Consider the following 23,495-nt stretch of genomic DNA (forward strand, 5'->3'; position numbering starts at 1 on the left):
AGCTCTTTTTCCAATTCTGAGGAGAGTAAAGAAAAAGCACTGCAGTGATTTAACTGAAAGAACTCAAAATAAATAAATAAATACCGATGTTCACACCCATTTGTATCACATGCACTCACATACACATACATACAAAAGAAAGGGGGACTTCCCAGAACAGAAGGAGAGCTCACTGCAATAGGTCACTTGACCCACAGTGTTAAACTTGACCAATCTTCCTCCCCTCCAAAAAAAAAGGGAAAAGGCATAAGACCTGGATCCTGCTTACAGGGGGGTCATACTATTCAAGGGATTAAAAGGTTTGAGATCCCCATACAGTGTAATAAGATGACTGGAGGCCTGATTACAGGCAGTTTACTGTGCCCAGAGTCCCTTTCCTTTGCCTCCAGCTTCAGTGACTTCTCTTCTTTCTTCCCCTTGGCTTGACATTCCTCAACCTTTCTTCTTGTCCACTTGTGTTTGAAGATGCCTGAAACAGAGAGAGGGAGCACAGAAGCATGTGTTAGTCAGACACCCTTACAACAACTCCACAACTCTCAGATAAAATTTTCCCCTCCTGAGTCAGAAAAGTACCAAATCTTTCGCGCTGAGCTCCTCTCCTGCATCACCTCAGCCATTCCGGCCCACCCCTTCAGAGACACCTCAGCCTTTCCTGCCCAGGCTCTGACACCCCCCGCAATTCAGAGTCTCCACAGCATTTCCCGCCCAGGCTCCGAACGCTCCCCCCGTTAGGGTCACCTCAGTGTTTCCCGCCCAGGCTCTGACCCACCCCATTCAGAGTCACCACAGACTTTCGCGCCCAGGCTCTGACTCCCCTTCCCCAACCACTTCAGATTCACCTCAGTGTTTCCCATCCAGGTTCTCACCCCGCCCCCACCCGCAGTTCAGAGTCACCTCAGTGTTTTCTTGCCCAGGCTCTGACACCTCCCACTCTTCAGAATCACCACAACATTTCCCGCCCAGGCTCCAACCTCCCCACCCCCTTAGGGTCACCTCAGCTTTTCCCACCCAAGTGCCGGACTCCTCCTCCCCAGCCACCTCAGACTTTCCTGCCCAGACTCCAGGTTCCTCCTCTGGTGTTACCCAGGCTCCGAACCCACCCCCGTTCAGAGTCACCAGAGATTTTCCCATCCAGGCTCTGCAACCCCCCGCAATTCAGAGTCACCACAGCCTTTCCCACCCTGGCTCTGACCCACCCACTTCAGAGTCACCTGAGCCTTTCCCGCTCAGGCTCTGACCCAGCCCGTTCAGAGTCACCTCAGCCTTTCCAGCCCACGCTCTGACACCTCCCCCTCTTCAGAATCACCACAGCATTTCCCGCCCAGGCCCCCACCTCCCCACCCCCTTAGGGTCACCTCAGCGTTTCCCGCCCAAGTGCTGGACTCCTCCTCCTGTGCCACCTCAGACTTTCCTGCCCAGGCTCCGATCCCCGACTCTTTCGGAGTTACCTCAGCCTTTACTGCCAATGCTCCGACCTCACCCCCCTTCAGAGTCACCACAGACTTTCCCGCCCAGGCTCTGACTCCCCCTCCCCAACCACTTCATTTTCACCTCAGTTTTTCGCATCCAGGCTCTCACCGCCCCCGGTCCCCCCCCGCCGTTCAGAGTCACCTCAGTGTTTTCTTGCCCAGGCTCTGACACCTCCACCCTCTTAGGGTCACCTCAGCTTTTCCCACCCAGGCTCTGACCCAGCCCCTTCAGAGTCACCTCAGCCTTTCCCGCCAATGCTCTGACCTCACCCCCCTTCAGAGTCACCACAGACTTTCCCGCCCAGGCTGTGACCCCCACTCCCCAACCACTTCAGATTCACCTCAGTGTTTCCCATCCAGCTCTCACCTCCCCATCCCCAGTTCAGAGTCACCTCAGCGTTTCCCGCCCAGGCTCCCACCTCCCCTCAGCGTTTCCCGCCCAAATGCTGGACTCCTCCTCCTCTGCCACCTCAGACTTTCCTGCCCAGGCTCCGACCTCCGACTCTTTCCGAGTTACCTCAGCCTTTCCCGCCAATGCTCTGACCTCACCCCCCTTCAGAGTCACCACAGACTTTCCCGCCCAGGCTGTGACCTCCACTCCCCAACCACTTCAAATTCACCTTAGTGTGCTGGTCTCCTCCTCCTCAGCCACCTCAGACTTTCCTGCCCAGACTCCAGGTTCCTCCTCTGGTGTTACCCAGGCTCTGGCCTCCCGCCTTCAGAGACACCTCAGACTTTCCCGCCCAGGCTCCGACCCAGCCCCTTCAGAGTCACCTCAGCCTTTCCAGCCCACACTCTGACACCTCCCCCTCTTCAGAATGACCACAGCATTTCCCGCCCAGGCTCCCACCTCCCCATCCCCTTAGGGTCACCTCAGCGTTTCCCGCCCAAATGCTGGACTCCTCCTCCTCTGCCACCTCAGACTTTCCTGCCCAGGCTCCGACCTCCGACTCTTTCCGAGTTACCTCAGCCTTTCCCGCCAATGCTCCGACCTCACCCACCTTCAGAGTCACCACAGACTTACCCACCCAGGCTCTGACTCCCGCTCCCCAACCACTTCAGTTTCACCTCAGTTTTTCCCATCCAGGCTCTCACCGCCCCCGCCCCCGCCCCGCTGTTCAGAGTCACCTCAGTGTTTTCTTGCCGAGGCTCTGACACCTCCCCCTCTTCAGAATCACCACAGCATTTCCCGCCCAAGCTCCAACCTCTCCACCCTCTGAGGGTCACCTCAGCTTTTCCCATCCAGGCTCTCACCGCCCCGTCGTCCCCCGCCCCCCCGCCGTTCAGAGTCACCTCAGCCTTTCCAGCCCACGCTCTGACACCTCCCCCTCTTCAGAATCACCACAGCAATTGCCGCCCAGGCTCCCACCTCCCCACCCCCTTAGGGTCACCTCAGCGTTTCCCGCCCAAGTGCTGGACTCCTCCTCCTCTGCCACCTCAGACTTTCCTGCCCAGGCTCCGATCCCCGACTCTTTCGGAGTTACCTCAGCCTTTACTGCCAATTCTCCGACCTTACCCCCTTTCAGCGTCACCACAGACTTTCCCGCCCAGGTTGTGACCCCCGCTCCCCAACCACTTAAGATTCACCTCAGTGTTTCCCATCCAGCTCTCACCTCCCCATCCCCAGTTCAGAGTCACCTCAGCGTTTCCCGCCCAGGCTCTGACCCACCCCCTTCAGAGTCACCACAGCCATTATGTTTATGTTTATGTATCTTTAGCATCCTCATAGCCAAGATGGAGTCTGCTCTGCAGGCAGCTCTGACCAAGAAAAGGGCCACGTGGGAACGCAGCAGGGAAAGATCCTTCTACCCCAGGGGCATCTGTTCCAACCCCGCCAGAGTGAACACACACACACACACACACCGGAAGAATATAGGAAAGGGAAATATTTGTTTCCACAGGGATGAAAGGAGAAAAATAACAGGGGGAAAGATGTGGGAAGCAGTAAGACAGGATTTCATTCATTACAAGGCCCCACTAGTATCACAGTCGGAAAGAACTGGGGGGAGAACGGTAATTCTATTTTGTAGAGGAGTTTGCTATTTCAAAATCAGATTTCATTCTGATTTGGAATCATATTCAAAAATTTTGAAATTCTGTGTGAAATGGAATTGCTGATCTCCACTGAGCTCTAAAGCAGCCTTGTAGGCTGCCCCAAAGCTGGAGATCCTTGGAGCCTTACAAGACCTAGCTCCACGGTAGCACACCTGGTGGGCTGTCCTGGAGCCATAGACCCTAAGAGCCCTATCTGGGGCTCCCGCAACTTTCAGGCTCCCAGCTTCCCATCAGCCCACCAGGCAGGCAGCTGAGGAGCTGGGAGCCTGGAAACCCAGGTTCCCCAGCAGCGTGCCACATGGTCTATCAAGGAGCCCGGCAGCTGAGCTGTCAGGAAGCCAAGCAAGTTCTGCCTGGCCGGCAAAATTCCATTGGAAACATGCTTGGTTTCTGGTGGATTCTGTCAGAATTGACACAGTCCTGCAGTGTGTTTCAATTTCAACAAAAGAGCAAACTCTGGCAATTGTTTCTTTCTAACAAGCTCCGCTAATTAGCAGTGGAGAGCAACACGACACAATAGTTTTAAACAATAAGGTCATCATAGACAAATCAAACAGCAGGGAAGATAATTTTTAAATAGGCAGAAGGTATGGTAATTATTCAGTGGAAATGCAACCTGCACCAATGCAGTCTTTGAGAGGTTTAGCCAACTTTACACCAGGTTAACTAGCAGCAACCTATTCTATTGAATAGTCAGTCCTGACAGATCTTTTGTTTAGCTGTGGAAGCCCTTTCTTTTTCTAGGTACGCATGATGACTCTGGCTGAGGTATGCTAGAATGGTACTTTGCTGAATTAGAGCCCTCATCATCATACCATCGGGTTTCAGGTCTCTCATAGCGGGCCATTCATCCTCTAAGAAGGAAGAAGCCAGTGCACCTGCGACTCATCAGCTGCCTCTGAATTGGGTTTAAGTGAAGGGGGAAAGGGGCAAGTCAGAGTACCAGTAAACAGAGAAAAGATGACTATTGAATCTATTGAAGTCATGGAGTTCCCCTAGTGTAACTGCAGCTGCTGCACACTTCTTCACGGGCTTTTTCTACAGCAGGCGAACAATCACCTAATATTGAGTATTTGCTTTCCAAGTTGCCCACTTTTGAATAATAAATCATAGGGCAAGGGTAATAAATAAAAAGCACATCCCCATGCATATTTCAATGGAACAAAAAGCACCTGGTATAGGAGAAATGAATTAACAAATGCAAAGAGAGAGAGGCTGTTTCAATTCATTATGCACAAGAGAGTTTTCTTCACAGCATTAGGAAAATTAATGCCTCCATAGTGAATTATATCTTCATGCACCCTACCAAAGTTAATCTCTAGTTCTCTCCCACCCCTATAGAATCTCATTTTTAGTAAAAATTCTGTTTAGTGCTTGTAGATCTCAAAACACTTTACAAATGAGGTCAGTACAATCATCTCCCCTCCCCCACTTTTTTTTTTAAATGGAGGGGGACACTGGCACAGGGAGGCAAAGTGACCACCAAGTGACCCAAGGACAGCCAGTGACCCAGCAGCAGAGGCAGGAATAGAAACCAGGTCGCCTGAATCCCAGGCCAGTGCTCTAAACCACTAGACCACACTACCTCACATGTATTAGCATATTGAAAATTGAGTGCACCGTAAAAGTCAATTTCTGAGAAACTTGGGATTGAATTAAATATAAAAATATTACATTAATCTACTTTTTAAAAAATGTCTGAACGGGAAAGGTGCAGAAACCAGGGGACCTTGCTAGTTTTAGTCCAATCTTATCATAGCCACAATCATATATTGTGCTCAGGAAGTGAGCTCTAGGGCCTGCAGATCTCAAGCAATCTATAAGCCTGGGAACAGTGAAGGAACCAAACAAAGGCCTATTCTTGTGCACCTTAGAAGCTTTAGGAGGGCAACCTTATGCACCTAAGTGGCAGTGCGATCTCCATTCTCAAGATCACACTGCAGTCTGCCCCAAACGTGTGATCCAAGAGAAAAATCAAACTTGCACCACTACAGGGTAGTTACTTCCAACGACCGCATGAAAAGGGTAAAAAGATGTTAATTAAATTAAACGTAACAATACCAAAATTCTTCACAAGTTTATCAGATTCCTTTTTGTTTAGCCAAAGAAAGAACTGAGACTATACTTGAATGTATACATTTTATTCATTGAATTACATAAATAGTAACAAATACATTCATAAATAAGGAGTTACAGAAAGCAAAGCAATGTGATATGACAATCAAAGTTCAATCCATGCATTTAACATGGGGTCGTTATCACACTTTTATCAAATAGGTATAATCAGACCTAGATAATTCATTTCACACATCAGAAAGCGGCGATTTTAGCAAAATCATCTTAATACAGAACAGAATTAACTACCAGTGTAAGTCCTTTAATACAGGTCATTGTTCAACATGGAATTGGCAGAAGTGGAAGTTTTCCACAATTATTACACTTTGAAAAGCTCAATAAGGTTTAAGGGATCCCCTAAAGCTGCAGAAATGCTACCCTCTTGAAAGTCTCTGGAGATATCTTTATTCTGCCTGGTCATCTTCATCCCAGATTTTGGAATTAGGAATGACAGTAAGAACTGAGGTAGCCAGGTGGATCCTGCATCCCTGTTGAGCTAAAAATTCAAACCTCAGTGCTTTCAAACACCTACCCGAAATTAACTTTCACACCAATCAAATTTCACCAAACAGGCAACCTCAGCTTTCCCCTCTAAAGACATCTACTAATGTACGGATACAAAAACATCTAAAATTGCCAACAATTCACACTAAACCAATACCAGAAAAATAGTCATAATCACAAAATACTGCACCTCTACCCAAATACCAAGACTTAACAGAAAAATACCTACCTAAAACATCCACATCATCATCCTTTGAATTCAAGAAGCGTAAAAGACTACTAAAACACCACGACTGCCACTTCCACCAATGGACACAACTACTAAAAACACTCTCACTTCTGACACAATAGGTGCAAAGTTAATATTGAATGTGTGGTACACTTTGGTTGGTGTGACCATTTAAGTAGAGTAGGTGTTTGAAAGTTGTGAAGTGCGGAGAGTAACTGCCAGTTGCCAGAACATTTAGTTTTGTTTGCTTCCTTTTAGAAATGTGTGAGAAATACACAAGTTAGGCCTTCTTCTCCACTTCTGCTTCATGATGCCTGAATCAGAGAGAGGGAGCACAAGGCGTGTGTAAATGAGAACCGCTTTCGACAACGGTCCAAAACCGCCCCGGACACTCACTTTCGGATCGTACCACCAATAGCATGTCAGGTCTCCAAGAGTCCAAGAAGTGAGTAGAAAGCAGGAGACTTGGCTGCAGAATTCCAGGCATGTTGGAAGCGCTGTTGGATGGGCCGGAACTCTGGACACAGTCTCATGGGGGTGCCAGAAATAGTAGTAGATAAGACCTGTACCCTGTTTACAGGGTGCTCATTCAGGGCAGTGGCTGCATTTGGCCAAGTGCCAAGAGACTAGAGGGCACAGACCCGATCCCTGATTACAGGGAAGTCGTTCGCAACAGGTTGTGAAGACAGCACGAGGCCAAGAGACCCAGAGGGCCTCGGAGACGCACACCCTAGTTACAGGGAGGCCAAGCTGCCCACATAACGGAAATGATTCTAATTACCCAGATTTCAAAAGCGAGATGCAACCTGTACCCTGATTACAGCGTGGTCGCTGGCATTAGCCAAAGAGGAGAGACCATAACCTGAATGACAGGAAGGTCAAGCTCTCAAAGTACCAAAGAGCTCAATATGTCCTATCCTAGAGAGGCTTGTGACATAGACCCTAATTACAGGGTTGTCACGCTGACTAATGGGGCAGAGCACGGCGTAAAGCCAAATGAGCAAGAGGGCAGAGACCCAGACCCCAGATACAGAGCGGTCACATTGCTCAGATTAACAAAGAGCTCAATGCCCCTCCAAAGACAGGGGGAGGAGACGTGCACCCCGATGACAGGGCAGTCACCCTCAATAGCCAGATAACGGAGCAGAATGTCAAAACGACACAATAGCACAGACCGGGACCCAGCTTACAGGGCGGTCACGCTGCTCAAGGTATTAAGAGGCTCGAGATTCCCCTACAGTCTAATTACATGACCTGAGGCCTGATTTGAGGTTGGTTACTGTGCCCAGAGTTCCTTTCCTTTTCCTCCATCTTCTTTTCTCCTCTGTGTGTGGCATTCCTGACACTTCCTTCTTCTCCACTTGTGCTTCATGATGTCTGAAACAGAGAGAGAGAGAGTGTGACAATGCAGTTCTGGCGGAACCCAACTGAGAGTGCCAACTCAGGACAAATTGCTAAAACAGGGCAGTTACAGCCCAAGGCTGGGGTTTTTCCACCTCTAAGGCCAACCAAACCAGCCAGACTAAGACTTCGGTCTCATCCCACTGGCTAACCGCAAGTCTCACAAGCAATCTCCTTAGACACTCCAGTTTCCCATTATTACCACCAGTGCCACTCGTTATGGGGACAAATGGTTATGAAAACCAATACCCCAGTAAAAGAAAAAGGTTCTCCTGATCCTAAAGGACCAAGCCCCAGACCCAGGTCAATATACAAATCAGATCTTACCCACAAATCACGCTGCTGCCAATCCTTTAGAATCTAAAATCTAAAGGTTTATTCTTAAAAGGAAAAGATAGAGATGAGAGTTAGGATTGGTTAAATGGAATCAATTACATACAGTAATGGCAAAGTTCTTGGTTCAGGCTTGCAGCGGCGATGGAATAAACTGCAGGTTCAAATCAAGTCTCTGGAATACATCCCCAGCCGGGATGGGTCCTCAGTCCTTTGTTCAGAGCTTCCGTTTGTAGCAAAGTTCCTCCAGAGGTAAGAAGCAGGATTGAAGACCAGATGGAGATGAGGCATCAGCCTTATATAGTCTTTTCCAGGTGTAAGAACACCTCTTTGTTCTTACTGTGGAAAATTACAGCAAGATGGAGCCTGGAGTCACATGGGCCAGTCCCTGCATACTTTGCTGAGTTACAAGGCGTATCTGCCTTCTCTCAATGGGTCCATTGTATAGCTGATGGTCCTTAATGGGCCATCAAGCAGGCTAGGCAGAGCTAATCTCAGCTTGTCTGGGATGTCACCCAGAAGCATAGCATAAGTTTGCCATACAGACAGTATAGAGCCAATATTCATAACTTCGACTACAAAACTGATACACACATATAGACAGCATAATCATAACCAGTAAACCATACCCTTGTCCTAGACACCCCATTTGACCCCCTTTATACAAGATTTGGGTGCCACTACAGGACTTTGGTTGCAACAATGATCTATACGGTCCCAGTTTATGTCAATAACATCACAGAGAGCACAAGGCGTGGGTAAGTGAGAACCGACAATGCCACGTGCCGCACGCAAACTCAGTGTAATCTACTGATACACTGTTCCTTTCCGCATCTGCGGACAGTCTGGATATTTCTTCGGGCAGAATTAGACCCTCGCTAGCTGAGCACCATCTTTCGGAAACCGGCCATCGGCGGGCGCCCCCCGCCGATGGCCTGGCGGCCATCGGCGGGCGCCCCCCGCCGATGGCCTGGCGGCCATCGGCGGGCGCCCCCCGCCGATGGCCTGGCGGCCATCGGCGGGCGCCCCCCTCCGATGGCCTGCAGACATCTTTGGCATCTCACCCCCTTACTGGGTCCCAAACCCATAGAGATGTTCAGCCAGATGGATGAGGTGGAAGCAAGGGACTATGAACTGTTCAAACAAGTCCTGCTGCGCAAGTTTGAGCTGACCCCCCGAGGCGTACAGGAAAAAGGTTCCTGAGTGTGCAGAAGACCCAGGGGGTGACCTATCTGGAACTGGTCACACTGATTGGGGAAATACACCCGCAAGTGGGTGAATGGGGCGGGGCCCAGACCAAGGAGGACGTGATTGAATTATGGAGCTGGAGCAACTGTATGAACTCTGCCCCCCTGACCTGAGGATGTAGTTTGCAGACAAGAGGCCGAAGGACCTGTGCCGTGCAGGGCTGCTGGCGGATGAGTTTGTAGTTAGCAAACTCGGGCAATGGAAGGGAATCCCAGGGGGACAGGCCCACGTCAGTGCAGAAGGGGGGGGGGGGGGGTCACCCAGGGGCTTCCCTGAAGGAAGTCTTGGAGAAATCCCTCCTGAGAGGCACAGCCAATACCAAAGCTGACCCACCAGCCCCTGGAGACCAATGGGACCTGAGGTGTAATTACTGTGGGCAGGGGGGCCACAGATGGGCCCGGAGCCAAAAGCTCAGGGACAGAATGAGCAGACCGAGCCCTCAAAGGGGTTGGATCCCCAGGCAGGTGGGACTGGCAGTTTAGCAATGGCCCAAGAGGGAGAAGTCTCCCAGGCCAGCTCCTCGGGGAGGCTTGATGCTCAGTGTACAGGGTGGGTGTGGGGTGGCCCCTGAGGAGCGAGTGCCTCATTCCCCTGGAGGTGGATGGGAAGCAGGTCACTGGGACGTGAGGTGACACTGGCCCGGCCCGAGGTGGTGGCCCCAAACCGGCTGGTGTCCAACACCTACCTAACCCTGACGGGTGTCTGCGAGCCCCCATTTAAGGTACCCATGACCAGGGTACATCTGAAATAGGGGGCCAAGAAGGGCCCCAAAGATGTGGGGGTGCATTATCAGTTGCCTACCGAGGTGCTGATGGGGGGGAGTGACCTGGCAGATTGGCCGGGCAGCTCCCAGAGTGCCCTAGTCATCACTTGTAGCCAGAGCCAGCGAAGGGCATTCTGCCCTGACATGGGGGGCGGTGGCCTGCCGCGGGTGCAGGTTCCTACCCCAGTGGGAAAAGAGTCATTGGGGACAGGACTTGGCGGGGCTGCGGCCTGGGACCCAGCCACTGAGAGGGAGCAGGTCCTCATCCCTTCCCCAGCCGCTGAATTCCAGGCCGAGCTGCGGAAAGATCCCTCTTTAGAGAAGCTAAGGGAACTTGCTGGCCACAGCCCGGCAAAACCCCTGGGGGTAGGCTGCCTGGAAACATTCCTGTGGGAGAAGGGATTCCTGTCTTGGGAATGGGCTCCCCAAGGGGAAGTGGAACTGGGGGAGAGCGGGGGGGGGGGGGAAGGGAGGAGATCAGGAGACAGCCAGTGGTCCCCCAGAAGTACTACCGCAGGCTACTGTACCTGGCCCATGATGTCCCTCTCTCGGGATACCAGGAAATCCAGCGCACCAGGCAGAAGCTGCTACAGAACTTACACTGGCCTGGGATCTTTGATGCCATCCAGCAGTACTGCAGGTCCTGCAATCCCTGCCAGAGGGTGGGGAAGGCCCAGGACAAGGAGAAAGCAGCTTTGAGGCCCCCGCTCATCATAGAGGAGCCTTTCCAGAAGGTGGCCGTGGACATAGTGGGACCCCTCAGCAAGGCAATTCGGACAGGGGAAAAAAATACATTCTGGGGGTGGTAGATTTCGCTACTCCCTATCTTGAGGAGGTGGCCTTGTCTGTTTTCAGCAGAGTGGGGGGTTCCCCAAGGAGCTCCTTACAGACCAGGGCTCCAATTTCATGTCAACTCTGCTCCGGTGCTTGTGGGAGAAGTGTGGGGTCCGACGCACCTGGGCCTCAGCGTATCACCTTCAGTCCAACGGGCTGGTGAAGAGGTTCAATGGGACCCTAAAGATGCTGCTGAAAACCTTCATGAACCAGCACTCACAGGACAGGGACAAGTTGTGATGTTATTGATATAATCTGGGACCATATAGGTCATTGTTGCAACCAAGGTCCTGTAGTGACACCAAATCTGGTATAAAGGAGGTCAAATAAGGTCTCTAAGACAAGGTTCTGGTTTGCTGGTTATGTTTATGCTATCTGGATGCATCGATCATTGTTGTATTTAAAGTTAGAAGTATTGGCTCTATACGGTCTGTATTTCATAATTATGCTGTGCTTCTGGGTGACACCCCAGACAGGTTAGTGTCAGCTCTGCCTAGCCTGCTTGATGGCCCCTTAAGGACCATCGGCTATACAATTGACCCATTGAGAGAAGGCAAATATGCCTTGCAACTCAGCAATGTAGGCAGGGACTTGCCCATGTGACTCCAGACTCCATTTTGCTGTAATTTTCCATAGTAAGGACAAAGAGGTGTTCTTACACCTGGAAAAGACTATAAAAGGCTGATGCCTCATCTCCATCTCGTCTTCAATCCTGCTTCTTACCTCTGGAGGGACTTTGTGTAGAGCTGCCGTTTGTAGCAAAGGACTGATGACCCATCCCAGCTGGGGATGTACGCCAGAGACTTGATTTGAACCTGCAGCTTAGTCTATCACGGCTACAAGCCTGAACCAAGAACTTTGCCATTACTGTATGTCATTGATTCCATTTAACCAATTCTCTCTCTCCTCTATATCTTTTTCCTTTTATGAATAAACCTTTAGCTTTTAGATTCTGGCAACAGCGTGATTTGTGGGTACGATCTCATTTGTATATTGACATGAGTCTGGGGCTTGGTCCTTTGGGATCCAGAGAACCTTTTTTTCTTTTACTGGGGTATTGGTTTTCATAACGAGTGGCACTGTTGGTGATACTGGGAAACTGGAGTGTTTAAAGGGAACTGCTTGTGTGACTTGTGGTTAGCCAGTGGGGTGAGACCAGAGTCCTCTTTGTGGGGCAGGTTTGGTTTGCCTTAGAGGCGGAAAAACCCCAGCCTTGGGCTATAACTGCCCTGTTTTAAGCAATTTGTCCTAAATTGGCACTCTCAGTTGGGTCCTGCCAGAACCAGCATCGTTACAGTGGCGTAGTCGTGCTAGGATCCACAGAACCAGGTCAATTAAGCTCTGGGTCAGAACCCCACGCCATCCAAATTTGAATTTTGGGATTGAGAGTTTGGTTGGTTAAAGAGCAGTTGCAATGGGTAAGCAAAGAGCATATGAGGGCCTTGGCAAAAAAGCCCTGGAAGATTTGTGTTCAGAAAAGGGGATAAGCTTTAGAAAGAAAGCTACAAATCAAGAACTGAGTGAGCTGTTAATGGCCAGTGATCCGGGGGCAAGAGCGCAGCCCTTACCGGAGGCTACAGAAGATGCAGAAAAAATGAGAGTACAGAAGGTAACAAATAAACTGTAACTTGAGCATGAAAGGAATCTAGCAGATCTTCGATTGCTGGAAAAAAAACAAAAAACAGCTGAATTAGAAAGAGAAGCTGATAAGAGAGAAGAAAGAGCTCGTAAGGGGCGTCTGGAGCTGCTGGCTGCGGAGGAGAAAGCTCCACAGATGGAACAGGAGACGGCCAAACTTCAGCTCCAAGTAATGGAAGAGTGGAGAAAGTCATCACCACCTGGTGCTCCACTTCCCCACCGCCACAAGAAAAACTGGGAAAGGATGCGTCCCATTGACAATGATACTGAGGATAGAGAGGAGTTTTTGTCTACCTTTGAATGCCTCTGCAATCTGTACCAGATCCCTGATGATCAGCGAATGCCTGTCCTGCTGGCCAGACTGACTGGAAAAGCCAGGGAGGTATTTAATGAACTGGGGGAACAAGAAGCCTTGGATTATGAGCGGTTTAAAGATTCTGTGTTAAGGCCGTTCAAGGTTACTCCTGAATCTTACAGAGTTAAGTTTAGAAAGTTTAAAGTGTCTAATGATGGCACTTCTGTAGAATGTGCTCATAAGCCCATGGGCTTTGTTAAAAAGTGGGTTGTGGGAAGCAAAGGCGCATGGGAGTTTTGAAAAACTGCTGGATTTAATAATTTTGGAACAACAGTTCTTGGACATTGTGCCTGACCACGTGAGAGCAGCTGTGTGTGATAGGAACCCTGAGTCAGTCCTACGGGCTGCAGAGATTGCGGGTGCCCATACCCAAAACAGGGCTCGAGAAGGGTATAAACCCCCAGGGAAAACTAATCACCATTCTCCCCAGTTCAAGGGGTGGGGGGTGGGGAGGGGAGGAAAAGGATTTAAAAGTAAACCTGGCGCTGACTATTCTAAAGGATCTCACGGGGGCCCAGAGGATAGGAACTCTCACCACGAGAATAAACAGGTTAAATGCCATCACTGTGGTGTGCTTGGCCACATGAGACCAGATTGCCCGACCCTGAAGGGCAGCCCAAAACCAGCAACCCCAAATGCCACGGTAAATGCTAATCCTGTTATAAACTCACAGGCAGGCCACACACAGCCCACCGTTGGTGCCCTGTGTGCAAATGCTGTTTCTGTGGTCTCTGAAGAATTTGACCTTAAAACTCATATTAAAGCTAAATATGGGAAAAATAATGCAGAGTTTATTACCAGTGCAGAAGTGAATGGAGTAAGGTGTATGGCATGGAGGGACACCGCAGCCGATATTACTTTGGTTAAAGCAAGTCTTGTCAGGGAGGAAGATTATTGGCCAGATGAAAGTGTAACTGTTGTAGCCTCAGCTGAGTATTTTGTCAGGGCGTCTTTGGCTCAAATCCACCTGAAATGGAAGGGATTTGAGGGCACCATGGTTGTGGGAGTAAAAAACACAATCCCTAAGGATCTTATGATTGGAAAGGATATTAGAGCTATGTTCAGTCAAGTTAACACAAACCAGGCACAGGAGAGGTTGTGTCTAAAGTTGTGTCTTTGGAAGGTTTTTCCAAAGGTTTGTCTTTGGAAAGTAGTAGTTTGGCTGTGAACGAAGTTTCTGAATGTCTGCCTGCCTAATGTTTCAGAAGTGAATCTGGAATTAGATCAAGCACAGAAAGATCTCATTGGTCAGGAAAATGTTTCTCAGGAGCAGCTTAAAGTGGATGGACAGATGGAAGCCCCAGCTGAGGGAGGAAAGGGTAGATTTTTAAGGGGTAATGAATTGGTGGCTAGTACAGCTTATACAAGTGAACCTGAAAAGGGTAACTCTCATTTGCAGACAGTAGCTCAGGGTAGTGAATAGAGCAGCAGTTTATCTGTTGGGAGTGGAAACGTGTCTGGTAAAGAAAGTTTGGATGAGCCTAGACAACCTTGTGAGCTGATGGCTTTATCTAGTCAGCAGTTTGGGAAGGCAAGGATAGCGGAAAATGAGGGCCCCTACACCTTACTAGTTTCCTGTGGGGAGAATTGTGACAGTGAAGGAAATGTGCCTGTGTCCGTCAGGGGTATTTTAACTTGCCTACGGAGGAATCTACCTCGGTCTCCAAGCAGTTGTCTGTGAACAGCCCTGCGTGCCGGGACAAGGGAAATGAGATCCCAAGCTGCGTGTTTGGAAAAGGAGAATGCGGCTCCGGCTCTTCTTTGTGAAGCAGACAGAAGGTGCCTTTCAGCCTGTGATGGTTGAGGATAGTGCAGTGGTCTCAGAGTTGGTTCTGGATTCAACTAAAGCCCAGGAAGGGAATGGTCCTAAGTTTGTGTCTGCTAGGGAGAATGGCACTGTAACTAGGTTGCATCCAGTTAGCGTCTTAGCAAAATCCCAGAGACCGGACAGTTCTGGTGCTTGTATTTTACCTGTTGCTAATGGGTGGTTGGAAAAGGATGTAGCAATTCTGTCTGATCAGGGGGATATCCTAGCCAGGACACCAGGAGAGCAGAAAGGTGATTTGACTGATGGTGTGGAAACTTGTGGCAAGAAGGAAAAACTTCCTGAACTTGTGTGTGGCTAGCTTGTTGGAAAGACACTGGTGTTGGGACAGGAATGTCTCCATGCTAATTCCTTAAATGAGCAGTCTGTGCTTCAGGGTGTGACAGATTTGGTTACTGGTGTTTCAGAGCAGAACAGTTTTATGGCTGAATGCTTGAGGCCGGCCACAGGGGAGAGCAAGCAAACTCTCAGCCTCAGCCTCTTGGGATTTGTGTGGTCTCTCTTTAGGACAGGAGTCCAGTCTTCAAATTGGTAGCAGCTAAGAATTTAAAAGCTAGTGTTTGCGTTGATGCAAATTACCTGACTGACTGGGAGAAGACAGACTTGCTAATAGCTGTTAGCACAGACAGCCCACCCAATCAGCCAGGGAATTCTGTTAAGCAAGAGAAATCAGGATTTAAACCTTCAGGACATGGAGGAAAGAGAACTTACTTTGGCAAAGGGAAGCCCCACGTTAACCCTAAAATGCCCAAACCCCAATGGTATGGAGCCAAAGGTGTGGCATAACAAACAGGATTGTAAATGGACACTTGCAATGAATTTGTTCTTATTGCCAACGATAATTTTTGTAACTAATGTGTTGCTATTACCAAGAACTGTAAAAATGTGCAATGTGCCTAATCTGGCGAGGGCGAGAAAAAACAACAAACAAACAAACCACACCACCTTGAACATGTTAAAAGAATTACATGAGAACATACTTTATGTTAAGGGCCTTGTTAAACTGATAATTCACAGTTGATGCCTGTGAACAGTATGGGAATTTTCAACAGGGGAAAAGACATTCCAAACCTAATGTGCTGTATGAAAAGGGAAACCGAGGCATACTACCACATTGCTGTCACGGCTAAATGCCAGGATTCCTATACTATAGACAACATTAATCTCTACATTGACTTGATGTTAACCGGGTTCCAAACATTTGCCAGAGCTTGTATGGATAAAGTAGCTATGTTCTTTAGCATTTGGCAAAAGAAAATGAAACATACAGAAACCATGCTGCAAGAGCAGATCCAATCCATTATTGTTCTAACCAAGTTTTACCTGGAGTTTGTAACGAGATTAAAGCAGGTTATTGAACGGGACTTGGATAAACCATTTCTGTTTTACACGAATACGGCTTCTAACCCAATACTAGCTGTAGTGAGACGGAACCAAGGATGGGGGGCTCTTGGGATGTAGTCAGTGATGTTGGAGTCATCCCTTCCTGCATCAGTTTTGCATTGGGGGTGTGACATTATTGATATAATCTAGGACCATACAGATCATTGTTGCAACCACGGTCCTGTAGTGGCACCAAAGCCGGTAGAAAGGAGGTCAAATAAGGGCTCTAAGACAAGGTTCTGGTTAGGATTATGCTAGCTGGATGCATATATCATTGTTGTATTTAAAGTATTGGCTCTATACTGTCTGTATTTCAAAATCATGCTGTGCTTCTAGGTGACACCCCAGACAAGTCAGTGTCAGCTCTGCCTAGCCTGCTTGACGGCCCATTAAGGACCATCGGCTATACAACTGACCCATTGAGAGAATGCAAATACGCCTTGTAACTCAGCAAAGTAGGCAGGGACTTGCCCATGTGACTCCAGACTCCATTTTGCTGTAGTTTTCCATAGTAAGGACAAAGAGGTGTTCTTACACCTGGAAAAGACTAGAAAAGGCTGATGCCTCATCTCCATCTTGTCTTCAATCCTGCTTCTTACCTCTGGAGGGACTTTGTGTAGAGCTGCCGTTTGTAGCAAAGGACTGATGACCCATCCCAGCTGGGGATGTACTCCAGAGACTTGATTTGAACCTGCAGTTTAGTCTATCACTGCTGAAAGCCTGAACCAATAACCTTGCCCTTACTCCAGTATCAGAGGGGGAGCCGTGGTTGTTGCTTTTTACAGATTCAGACCGAGGCTCCTGGGGCACCTTTAAGACTAACAGAAGGATTGGGAGCGTAAGCTTTCGTGGGTAAGAACCTCACTTCTTCAGATGCGAGATGACTTGGTAAGAACCTCACTTCTTCAGATGCAAGTCATCTCGCATCTGAAGAAGTGAGGTTCTTACCCACGAAGGCTTACACTCCCAATCCTTCTGTTAGTCTTAAAGGTGCCCCAGGAGCCTCTGTTGCCATTACCGTATGTCATGGATCCCATTTAACCAATTCTCTCTCTCTCTCTCTCTCTCTCATCTATATCTTTTTCCTTTTATGAAGAAACCTTTAGATTCTAAAGGATTGGCAACAGTGTGATTTGTGGGTAAGATCTGATTTGTATATTGACCTGGGGCTTGGTCCTTTGGGATCAAGAGAACCTTTTTTCTTTTGCTGAGGTATTGGTTTTCATAACCATTTGTCCCCATACCAAGTGGCACGGTTGGTGATACTGGGAAACTGGAGTGTCTAAGGGAACTGCTTGTGTGACTTGTGGTTAGCCCGTGGGGTAGGACCAAAGTCTTCTTTGTCTGACCGCTTTGGTTTGCGCAGCGGTAGAAAAACCCAGCCTTGGTCTAACTGCCCTGTTTTAAGCCATTTGTCCTGAATTGGCACTCTCACTTGGGTCCCACCAGAACCAGTATTTACCCCAGCTGTTGTTCCCCTACTGGGAAGGGGCCCAGAAATCAACCGTGTTCTCTCCTTTCGAGTGGCTGTATGGGAGGAGAGTAAGGGGACCTGTGGACTTGTTGAGGGACGAATGAGAGGGGAAGGCCTCCCCGATGGAAAATCAGAAGTGGAGTATGTACTGACTTTCTGGGAAAAGCTTGCTGAGCTCATGGACTTGGCCGGGGAGAATTTAGCCAGGGCCCAACGTAAGCAAAAGGTCTGGTACAACCGCCCAGCGCGTTCCCGCTCCTATGCTACCGGGGACCAGGTGACAGCTCTCATTCCCATAAGAAAGAACAAACTACAGGCTGCCCGGGACAGGCCCTTTAAGGTCATCAAGCAGCTGAATGAGATCAACTATGTAGGGAAACCCTTGCGGCCAGAGTCAGGTGCCAGCACAGTGAGAGTCCATGAAAATGTTACATTTCTTCTGGGATGATTAGATCCTCAACAGCTGAACACATCTTTATGAAACTTAGTCAACCTAAGAATGGCCATACTGGGTCAGACCAAAGGTCCAGCTAGCCCAGTACCCGGTCTTCCACCAGTGGCCAATGCCAGGTGCCTCACAGGAAATGAAAACAACAAGTCATCATGCGATCCACCCCATCGCCCATGCCCAGTTTTGGGCAAACAGAGGCTAGGGACACCATCCCTCTTTCCAACAGATTTTGCAATTTAAAGCAGATTCACCCAGTCCCTTAACTGCCATCATAAAGACACACGTACATATGCTGGACGTGGATGTTCAAGAAGCAAACTTTTACATTTCTACCTTTCTTGTAGGACTCTCCGGGCCAAATGTTTAACAGACCTCCTTACAGGCTTCAACATTTGTAGGCAGATTTCTTTGCATGGCAAATTGATCAGTTACATGTAGTTTCTGGATTTGCTTAAGACTTTGTGCAAATGCCAAGGTTTGGTCCTAAAAGATCTGTTAGCTAGCAGTCAACAGGAAACCAAAACCTACTTCTAAAGCAGATAACTAAAAGTTACCTATTGACTTTGAAATATTGGCCCCACCTCCTCAGTATCTACTGCCTGTCCATTAGTCCTTCCCAGAAGGTCAGTAACAAGAGTAGCCACTTTTATACAGAAAATATGGGCATGCCAAGAAAAGACACCATCAAGGTGAGTTGTCCTAACCCCCTACAACAAGGTATCATGTGGATGTTAAATTGAGGGGAAGACAGTCCCTAAAGTAACAGATTTTTGTTTGAGACTTCCAGCTATGCACAACAGAAGCAGGAAACAACCCCCCTGCCCATCCCAGATGAAGCCCTGGCTGCAGCAATACATGCCTTTACCTTCCACTCTACTGCCTCAATCAGCCCAATCAAGATGAAGCTTCAATTGGTCCAGCATGCTGGCCAAACTCCTGACAGCATCACCTTGGCAACAGCTTATTAGGCCACGGTCAACGCTCTGGAGTGTCTCCCCAGTGCTGGATTTGCTTTGCGGTCCTAGGCCTAATCTATAAAGCCCCAATAATGTGAGCTAGATCGGGGCTCTGTGCAGCCCTTCAAGAATACACCAAGCCACACAGGAAATATGACTGACAGCGCTTGGGGGGGGCGGAAAACAAAACAACAACAAGCCCACCACTCACTGCACAAGTTACACTTCCCTCTGGAGCCGAGAGCCCTCACCTGTGGAGCATCCCTCTGCTGGGGATCAGGAAGAGCCCATATATTTTACAAAATAAAATGCTGGAACATCCTTGAAGGCCTGCCCCAATAGAGGGCAATGGGGCAACCGTCTATTTCTGGAATGGGACACATTTTGAAAATAGATCCCAGAGGGCTCATTTCTATACAGCAATGAACAATTCTTGTTCTAAATATAATGGTGTTAGCCACCTATATAAAGTATTCGAGCGATGGCTGTTTTACTGTTGGCTAGTGTAGATACATACCCAGCAGCACTTGGCCATGGCACCAGCTGCACTATTACCTAGTGCTTCTATTTTGTGAATTACACTGGGGGGGGATGTGATCCTTTAGTTGGGTTTATTTTCTTCTTTGGGGAATCACGGCTTGCTATGCCAGTGAACAAATGAGTCAGGGGATCTCAGGTCTCTTTGCACGTATGGAATAGGCACATGTATGTATACAAATGAACTGATGTCTGCATGGATATGTTCTGCTTCACCCCAACCCTCCTACTTTTTGCAGTCCAGCATCTTGAGAGTGACAAACACACAAGCAATTCTGAACCATGCAGGTTATGACCTCAGACAGTTAGTGAGCTGGTGAAAAAGGAGTATTTAAGAAAGCACATAATTACAGGAAAATTTAAATGCCACAGTTTTTGGCAAGAGTAGTTCAATCGGGGCTAAGGAAACTGAGGCATTTAGACATACATGCATACCTGGTTGGATGGTCTCTACACTATGCTGTTTAAGACCCTTTATCAAGGCTTTCCATTGGCATTTATACCTGGGAAGAGGAAGAGTTCTGATCTTAGGTTGAAATAATCCTGGGAAATGTAGTTCAGCAAGGGACTACAATCATTTGAATTCGCTGAATTGCAGCATCAAGTCTGTTCTATTATTCTGAGCTACAATGGCTCAGAACTACTCTACCACAAAAGATCCCACATTCCTTCTGCCTTTGAAAAACATAATTAGGGCACTGACAAACATTTAGTTTCAGATTTTCAAAAGGTAGAATGGTGGGAGCTGGCAGGTATGGGGCACTTTTGAAAGTCTGGCCGCTTCACTAAAGCGCCCAAATGGGAACCGAGCTCTTGAAAATGTGGCAACAAGGGATCAATTCTGCTACAGCACATACGTCCGGTGTCTTAGTAGTAAAGTTTCGCACTGGATTCAGGGGATGACTCATGGAATGAAAGTACTGCTCAGTGAAAGTAAAGGAGAGAGGAAGCCAGCCCTTAATGCACAGAATGGGCCTTTTCTAGTGTGGAGTTTATTGTGTGTGCAGCACAATTTATGTAGAATTAAAACAAACAAAGACAGTGTGTGCAGCACAATTTATGTAGAATTAAAACAAACAAAGACAACCTACAACCAAATTTGGGCTAGGCCAGGAGCTAAGTAAATTCAAAGGTTAGCAGCACAATTATTTATATGACTTACCAGCAATACTTATCCCATCCAAAAAGAAGAAGTTCCAAGTAGGCAATCTTTGAGTTCATTTCTTCCAAAGGACCTATGGAATATCGAAGTAAACATTTCAAAAGCACGTGCAACCTGGAGTTGTTCCCCCACCCCCTGAACCGTGTATCCAATATGGACAAAGTAAATCACTTCATGTTAACTTGCTGTTGAAAGAATCCCTTCTGCAGAGAGGGGTCTAGCAGCACATGTACTCACGCAATATAGAAGTGGCCAAGGTCAGTCAGTCAGTCATTTACTGGTCACCAAAGGTGCTGTCATCAGCTGGATGTAGACTAGGGCTGAGATACAGTGCTTGCCGTGAGGGGTAGGAAAAGAGAGAGCGGACAAGGAAAACTACAAAAGTGTAGTTGTTTCAGACACGCTGCAATTAAAGGAATTTAAGAAAAAGCATTGTAACAGAGTTTACTCACCACCCTGCACTGCCTCATGGCCAGGCATGGCATCACAGTATCCTTGTGGGGTAGCAGCCCTTGTCAACAGTCACTCTGGGGCTGTGGTGGTTTCTTTTAGATAACTCACCCCTCCAGCCAGGGCACAGTCTTTAGTGCGGATGGCTGACCCTGGAAGGAACAGACTAAAGTTCTAAACTCTCTTAATAGAAATCAGAAGCTTCCAGCCTCTCCACAGCTCTTCTTCAGCGAGGTCACATTCAGACTGCAGCCCCCTTCCTGGGCTCAGCTACCCTTGTACACCACTTGCTGAGGGCTAGTAGGGGAATCCAGTCCCAATCTCAATTCTGGGTTACAGCCCAGGGCCCTGGACTGCACAACCAAGTCAAATCCTCTACCCATAGTGCAGTTTTCCCTGCACCATTTCCTTCCTCACCTCTTTCCTTCCCTTCTCGGTCTCCCAATCTGTCCCCTGGGTGCTCACTCAAGCCCCTGCAGGCACCTTTTGACTCTCTGCATTCTCTTTCCTCCAGCCCTTCCTCAGCTGGGCCCACTCAGTAGTTAAACCTGGAATCACCTAATTTCTCTCAGGTGGGGCCCATTCTGTAATCAGGGCTGGCTTAGTCAGAGGCTCTCTATTATTATCTCAGAGCTCTGGATGAGCTCTGAGAGTTGATCTCTCTCTTTCCATATATATATAAAAAAATTATTGTCAGGCTTTGGCTCTGATCCTCTTACACCAATCACTGTAACTGACTTCTACTCTGGGTTATCTGGTTTCTTTTCATGATATTGGTCTCATGTTGGGCCAGATTCTCTCCCCCTTATGTTGACTAGTACAATACCCCACAAGCAAGCCCCATTGAAATCAGTGTTAGTAGAGTGAGGTATTACTCAGTGTGAGTAGGGGTGACAGAATCTTGCCTATTATGTCTAACTAGTCTTTCTACACGTAGCAATACCAATTAAAGGCTGTTTTCTAAAGATTACACTTTTAAAAGTAGATTTTTCTCCCTGCCTAATGCAGCTGCCATCTTGTCCTTAAGATGCAGCATGTTCCAGTCACTCTGTTTTCTCGGTCATGGAAAATTTCTCTTTGTTCAGTCTTTGGGCCCAATTCTGAGAAGTGCTCAGCACCCACTAGTTCAGTGGGAGTTCAGGGTGATCAGGACCTTGCAGGAAGTGGTTAGTGTCTCTTAGGGTTAAGCCCTTTCTTTGATGTTTTTCCTTGACCTGAAATGAAAACAAATCTAGACCGAAGAGTATGTTTTACTCTGTGAGTATGAGCATGAAAAACATCCTTCCTGAGACGTGGAATCACCTTTCCCATAGCTTGGCGGTTCTTCACCTTGTGTAAGATTTTGTGTTTAGGTAACAACTATAGCACCTCTGTCTTGTCTATTTATGTCCTTCTGCTTGTACGTCAGTCTGTGTTGTGATTAGGGTGACCAGCTGTCCCGATTTTGGGGTCTTTTTCTTATATAGGTTCCTATTACCCCCCCACTCCCTGTCCCGATTTTTCACATTTGCTGTCTGGTCACCCTAGTTGTGATCCTGTGTGTCATATCAGTGCACTTGCATTTCCTCATACATTATACAAAGAAGTATCAGACAGATGTTCAAGGAGCAGATTTATACCACACAGATTTATACCTGGGGAGGATTGATGCATTCTGACTTGCATATTTAGTCTATGTTTTTGAAAGTCAGAAAATGTCAACATAAAAGCTAGTTTAACATTTGATTATTTTCCAAATGTCAGTTGCATTGATGCTGCAATTATCTGCGCATTTGACCATCACCAGCGTGAACCCACAGTCAAGTAACCGAAAACAATCACCCCACTAAATATGAAATTGGTCTTTTGTGAAAGGAGTTGTGCTGAAGGGTTGCCACGTTGTCAGAAGTTCAGACGAATATAGGCCGAGATGAGCTTTTCTTTTAGCCAAAAAGTTCCCCGAGGTTGGAAAGCCCCTCAAGAGAAATTAGGATTAAAGGGGTTTAGTTGATGGCCCTTACTGGTTATCTAACACAGTTTTGGTCTAACAGGGAGATGAAGCTATCCATAAAAGGAAAAGTACAGGCAAGCTTGACAGAGACCGAGAGAGAGAGGAAAAGGAGGAGAAACGATGTGGGAAATAGGCCATGACATTTGTTACGGTGCCATAATTGTTAGATGAACAGTAGGAGTAAGGGAAATATAGAAGATAATTATTTAGACCTAGTGGGAAGATCTGTTATTTTCTAAAAGGTATTTCTAGACTGGACAGCCCAACAGCGTTTGGCATTTTATAAAACCTCTAGCTTGGTGAAACAGTTTTTATGATGGTGT

At 47.9% G+C, this 23,495-nt stretch overlaps 1 long non-coding RNA gene across 1 annotated transcript; it reads right to left on the reverse strand.

Moving 5' to 3' along the window:
• Positions 1–5,719: 5,719 nt before the first annotated feature.
• LOC128838591 (uncharacterized) lies at positions 5,720–23,275 on the reverse strand. The gene is made up of 3 exons (XR_008445212.1): positions 21,185–23,275; positions 20,733–20,805; positions 5,720–7,749 (listed from the first exon to the last, which is right to left on the reverse strand). It is a non-coding gene; the product is annotated as an uncharacterized LOC128838591 (long non-coding RNA).
• Between the last annotated feature and the right edge of the window lie 220 nt (positions 23,276–23,495).

Source organism: Malaclemys terrapin, chromosome 5 (assembly GCF_027887155.1).
Source record: "Malaclemys terrapin pileata isolate rMalTer1 chromosome 5, rMalTer1.hap1, whole genome shotgun sequence".
NCBI lineage: Eukaryota > Metazoa > Chordata > Testudines > Emydidae > Malaclemys > Malaclemys terrapin.